This window comes from Indicator indicator, unplaced genomic scaffold, assembly GCF_027791375.1.
Source record: "Indicator indicator isolate 239-I01 unplaced genomic scaffold, UM_Iind_1.1 iindUn_scaffold_68, whole genome shotgun sequence".
NCBI classification, from domain to species: domain Eukaryota; kingdom Metazoa; phylum Chordata; class Aves; order Piciformes; family Indicatoridae; genus Indicator; species Indicator indicator.
In genome coordinates, this window is record NW_026539198.1 from 72,772 (window position 1) to 79,038 (window position 6,267).

The following is a 6,267-nucleotide window of genomic DNA, read 5'->3' on the forward strand; positions in this document are numbered from 1 at the left end:
TTTGAAAATTTTTGAGAACCCAAAGACTTGTTAAAGTCTCTTCAACACTCTCAAAAAGATATTTTAATGCATCATTAGGTGGCTTTATGGAACTCTAGGAGATTTTAATATGTTTTAATGAGTCTTTAGGTGCTCTTAACAGTGCAAAAGGATGTTGGTGATTTTTCTGTTAAGCATTTTTAAACATCTTTGACGGAAGTCAAACACTTAGAGAAGCCAGTACCTGACCAGTACCTGACCAGTACCTGACCTGGCACAAAATGTCCTTGGCTCCCGCCTTGGGGGCAGGATCCTCACATTCTTCCTGCTTGCTGGCCTGTACCTTAATTAGCTGAAGCAAAATGACCTCCCCTGTCTTTATTTCTCACAATCCTGTCCCTTTTGGGGGGGACAAGGCCTAATTCGTGTCTCAGCATCCCCAGGCCCTTCCCTGGTTCTCAGCCCATCACTGTCCCTGGTATCTTTGGTGTCCCATGGCCCTGTTTCCTCCCCCCCGCCCCCGCCACTGGAGCTGGAACAGAGGAGTAGAAAACGTCGCAGCTAGCAGCACAAGAACGGAAAGCTCATGAGACTAAGGCAGAAAGAGATGCAAGGGCCAAGGGCTGGAGAGGTTTACAGAGGGTTGCAAAGGTCGGAGGAACACCTTGAGGAGAGAAGCAGAGAAGAGAAGAGCTCACACCTGTTATTAACCAAGGAAGGTCCCCGCGTGGGGGTGCACCGTTCCTGGAGGCACTGCAATACCAGGACGATGCGCGGAGCGGAGGGAGCAAGCTCCGGATCCAACTCCCATGCCCAAAAATCCGTTTAATATAAAGTCCTCTGATCGAGGACGTATCAGATATTAAACTGATAAGAACAGATACTACACTTGATCTTAGCCAAAAGGCCGAGAAGCGATACTGTTGCTTCTCGCCCACACCTACCCATGCCCCACGGGGCCTCCCTAGGCCACGGACAGCCCCGTGCCGCCCGCAGCCGCCTCCCTGCTGCGCTCCCCGCGCGTCCCGCACGGTCGCCCTTGGTCTCGCGGCCACCCAACTCCTTCAAGCCCCGCGGAATGCCCCTGAGTGCGGCGTCCCGGCATGCCCCGCACCCCTCGTTACCATAACCCCGACCACGCTCTGCATCCGCCCCGCCCTTGCCCTGCCTCCCGGCCAATGGCATCGCAGGGTCCGGCCCTGTTCCTGCAAGCCCCGCCCCTCTCCGATCCCGCTCTCCTGATTGGCAGGGCGCAGCGCGGCCTCCTGGCGTCCCCCTCAGCCCCTCCCGCCCCGCCGCAGCTCACGAGCCGACAGCTGCCGCTCGCCCGCCAGCACCTCCGGCACTTCTCCCGCGCTCCGGCACTGCTGCCGCTCCCCACGGGGCAGGAACAATGGCGGCCGCGGCCGGCAGTGGCAGCTCCTCGCTGTGCCTCGGGAGCGGGGAGGGGGAGGAGCTGCCCCGCAGTGATCGGCTCTGATTGGCTGTTGGTGCCCGGCTGGGGACGGGACTTCCTCTCCGGACGCAGCGCTGCTTGCGCTCCGCTCGCGCGTGGCCGACGCCAGGCTGGGGGCTCCGTCCCTGCGCTCCCTGCTCGCCAGGAGCCTGCCGGGGCCGGCGCTCGGCAGCTTCCTGTGCGCTGATCTCGGCCTCGGCCTCCTGCTCTGCGTCCCCTTTGTCCCGGCTGCAGGTGGGGTGAGGGAATCTGTGGGGCTGAATGGGGGATCCAGAGGTGGGGATCGGAATCCCCTGGGGGCTGAGGGTTGTGTCCTGGAGGGTCCGTGGCGTCTAGCAGCGCCGGCTGGGTTGGTGGAGGTTTGTGTGGTAGGAGTTGGTGGTGCTGGGGGAGCCTGTGTGTGGATGGTGTGGGGGGAGGGGGCGTGAGGTGTGGAGTGTTGGGGTTCTGAGAGGGGGTCCGTGCGGGTCTGGGGGGTCTGTGCGGTCCTGGAGCCTGTCTGGGGCTGTGGGCAGTCTGTGGGAAGCTGTGGGGCTCTGTGGTTCGGGAGGATGTTCTGTGGAGTTCTGGGGGGGTCTGTGTGGCTGTGGGGGTGTCTGTGGGGCACGGCAGAGCTGTGCAGGGTCGGTGGGTGGTGGCTGTGCTGTTCTGGGAGGGGTGTGTGCGGATCTGGGGCCATGGGTGGGGCTGGGGAGGGGTCGGTGTGTTTGGGGGGGTTCCTTGTGCTGCTTTGCTGCTGAATCCCCCTGCTAGGGGCAGCTGCAGGCCGCCTTTGGCTGCTGCTGTGTTGCAGCCGGAGCCCATTGGTGCTCCTGCAGGGGCTGGCCCTGGCTCCCTGGCCCCCTGGCACTGACTCCCTCTGCTCACTGCTGCCCTGGCAGCAGAGCTGAGTGGGCAGCGGCACGGCGGCTGCTATGGCAAGGAGAGGTCGGGGGCAGCATGGGGGCTGGATTGCAGCAGAGCTGTGGGGGTTTGGAGCCTTTGTGCTGGCAGCTGCCAGGTGGCTGCTGTGCTAAAGGGCAGTGCCAAGGCTGAGGGCCAGGCCCAGCGGGGAAGCCCAGCCTGGGCTGTGCTCTGGCTGCTGTGGGGGTGCCAGCCGTGGGTGCTGTGCTGAGCCTGAGCTTAGGAGTGCCTGGGGCTGGTGCCAGCTCTGAGGCAGTTTGACTCTGCTGGGGGTGGTAGCATGAAAGCCCTCTGTGCCCCCCACAGCATTCATGTGGGGATCTCATGTGACCAGCCCTTGTGCTAGGGTGTCCCTGTCCTTGCCCTGTCTCATTGTGCTAAGTGGTGCCACTGCCTGCCCTTGGTGACGGGGCTGGGCCCAATTCTGCAGCATCTCTCTGTTCTTCAGCCTGGGTCTGGCTTTTGTTGCTGCCCTCAGGAAGCCCAAGCCCTGTGCCCACCTTGTCACTTTGGACACTCCCAGCTGGCAGTGATGGCACCCCCACAGCCAAGCCCAGTGGGTGCCCAGCACCTTGTCAGCCTGGATGGGAGCCTGGGGTGGTGCTGAGCTCTCTGCCGGTTGCTCTCTGCCCTCTCTTTGCCTTCTCTCCTCTCTCCTCAGCTGCTTTCAGCCCTGTACAAGCTGCAGGACACCTCACTGAGCTCTGCCCTTGCTGGGGGGTTCCAAGAAAGAGTCCAGGGGGTCGAGCAGTGGTTTGGTGCTGGACTCAACTTAGATTGGCCACAGGGCACCTCAGAACCTCCCTTTTCTGTGAGCTCAGGGATTGGGGCTGGGGTGGCATCATGAACAGGAAACCCCATGTGGGGATAAAGGTGGCTGCTGAAAGGAGGCCAGGTACCCCCAGGAAAATGTCCCCAAATTGTGGTGCAATGGAGGAGTCCTCAAATGGAGTAAAGAGGGAAGAACAGGAGGGTCACAAAATATTGCTGTCCCCCAAGTCTTCTTTGTCTGGGTAAACTGAGGCACGACACGATTCTGATGGCAAGGGGAAGCAGGCTAAGGCAGCTCTGGCTTCTAGGCTCATGGCTTCTCCGGCTTGCTGTGTATGGCTCGTGGCTTTATCCCAGGCTCTGGACCAGGCACTTGAGGCAGGGCAGGCAACTCAAGGACGATAAGGCTTGAAGCAAGGCTTCAGCAGGCTTGAGCAAGGCAAGGCAAGGCAAAGCAAGGGTGTCCACCTAGTCACTTGTATGTATACAAATTGCCAGAGATCGGTTGGTCCAATGGGGCACTGAAGCTAACGTGTAGCTGCCCAATGGAAAGAGTTCTGCCAGGCTGCAACCATAAAAGACAGAAGCAAGGACCTTGTATGTGGGGGAGCAGTGGTCAGCTTCCATGCTCTCACCCCAGATAAACGTCTTGTTTACCAGACAGGCAGGAGTCCTGTCCCCTTTGTTCTTTTCCCATGTTGCCCTGTTTTCTGCAGGAGGGAGGGGAGAGAAAAGGACCTTGTCTAGATCTTCAGGCCTGTCTGGATTTGTACTGGGCCATGTCATGGCCCTGCCAGGACACTTGGTAGTCAGTGGCAGATCAGGCTGTTGCCATTCACATTGAAATGAGCTTCCGAGTGAGACAGGGCATGGAGCGTGCAGGGACCAAAGAAGAACACCTGGCCCTCCAAAACAACCACTCTGTGTAATTTCTAGACCCATTAATGGCCCAATTGGAAGAACCAGCCTGGTGATTTTGACCTCTGGATATGGATTAGGGTTATGGAGTTCTACACAAGTGGCAGACGATTACGTACATGTGGACATGTCTGCTATGGTTTATTTGGCCAGGAGTATCTGGAGGACCGTCGCCATGTTCAGTTCTCCAGATGGGCTAGCGTCTGGTTCCTTTGTCTGCCTTCCTGCCAAACCCCTATCACTGGCAGCAAGAGGGGGTGAAGGAGGCTTATACCTGATCCTGCAGGCACCTGATGGGTGCCTACATTCCTCCACAACAGCCTCAGTGGATTGCAATCCCAGCACAGGTTTCACCCCAAAAGTCCCAAAGGATCCTGATTCCAACTCTGCGCCCCAAGGAATGCCAACCCCACAGATCCCACATTAACCCCACAGATTTGCCAAGTCCACAGACCACCCCCAACTCCACAAACATCCCCATAAAGCTAGAGGCCCCCCATAACTGCCCAGCCCTGATCCCATAACCCTACAGACCACTCCTGCACCCCACAGACAGACGCAGATGCCCCCAGCAGCCCTACAGACCCCTCCACAATCCCCATTCCAGGACAAAACCCTTAGCCCTAGGGCATCCGATCCCAGCCCCAGGAGATCCCGATTCCACCCCAGGTTCCCCTCCTCAGCCCCAGGGCTTCCTGCACCCCACCTGGCCACCGAGGTAAAGGGGACACAGAACAGGAGGATGGGGAAGGGCTCGGAGCACAGGAAGAGTGCTCCTTAAAATCTGGAAAGCTGAAAAAAATTCATTTGAATGCAGTTTTTGGTGATCAAACAGATCAATCAGCCTAGAAACTCAGAGATCTCTCCAGAATTAGTTGTTGTGAATTGTTAAGAGCTTTTTGGACATTTTCATGACATTTCCAGAGTGTTTGAGCAGTTTTGGAGGGATTTATTGATGTTTGAAGAAGTTTTGATGACTTTTCAGGCATATTTGAAGAGTTTCAAGACCATAAAAGTCCTTTAAATCTCTCCAACCATCTTAAAAGAGAGATTTTAGTGCCTCTTTGGGTGGTTTTAGGAACTTCTAGGAGGTTTCAATAGATTTTAATGATTCTTTTCCCATGCCTTTAAGAAGTTCAAAGAGATGTTGATGATTTTTAATGCAATTTGAAGCCTGTTTAAGCCTTTTTCTAGGGTGTTGAAGGCTTAAAGAAGGCTGGAAGCTCATGAAAATCTCTATAAAACAAGTTTGAAGAGCTCTGAAGATATTTTCTGAACTTTTGCAGGGTTTTTAAGAGTTATGAAGAGATTTTGGTGATTTTCCAGGCAATTTTAAACATTTTTAAGTAAGTTTGAAGCTATTTGGAAGAGTTTTGAATGAGTGGTCAGGTGCCGTGGTGGGGACCCTGGTGCTTCACTGACTTTGTACTGGGTGGGAAGCTCTGACTTTACCTGGGATGCTGATTTGGCTGTTCAGTTGGCACAGAGAGGGCCACTGCAGATTCATTCTCCTCCTTGTCCTCATTGTTCTTGTTCTCCTCACCTGCGTTCTCCTTGTCCTCCTTCCGTGCCTTCTCCTCCTCCTCTCCCTCACGGCTGCCTATCATCTCCTCCCAACTCGTTCTCCAGGGTATTCTGCTCCATGCTCTCATCTGGGGGCTTCTGTTGGGCCATGCTGGGGCTCTAGATCAGCCCTGGGGCCTTGGTGAAGCCCTGGGGACTCTAGGGGGGCACAGAGTGAGTGCAGATGGACAAAGGGTCAAGGCTGCAGGGGTGTGGGAGGGGTTAGTTGAGGAGGTTCTCTGTTTTAAGTAGAGAGACAGAGCTCTTCAACCCTTCTCAAAGGAGTTAAAGTCAACATTCAACACAGGACTGGATAGAAATTGGAAAGTTTAAATGGAAATGCTATTCCTGACTCCATATTACAGTGCAAAGCATATCAAATACACAAAATCCATGGTCTGGGCAGAACCATTCTTCATCCCTGTGGTAATAAGGAGGATGATAGTTATTAATTTATGAACTATGTAATATGAATTATGAAAATTATATTTTATTTATTAAAATTATTAATCACCTTTATATATTGATTCTGATGCACAATTGTGAAAATATATTCCATAACTGGTTTAGTATATACAATTTGACCCAATTAGAATATTTACAGAATCAATTTCTAATTAAGGGAACGAAGGGTGCAGTTCCTCCGCTTGTCCACTCGATGGTGACTCCACAAGATG

At 54.8% G+C, this 6,267-nt stretch overlaps 1 non-coding gene across 1 annotated transcript; it reads right to left on the reverse strand.

Annotated features, from left to right (window-relative positions):
• Window positions 1-707: 707 nt before the first annotated feature.
• Window positions 708-898, reverse strand: LOC128980168 (U2 spliceosomal RNA). Its single transcript, XR_008489467.1, has one exon. It is a non-coding gene; the product is annotated as a U2 spliceosomal RNA (small nuclear RNA).
• Window positions 899-6,267: the final 5,369 nt, after the last annotated feature.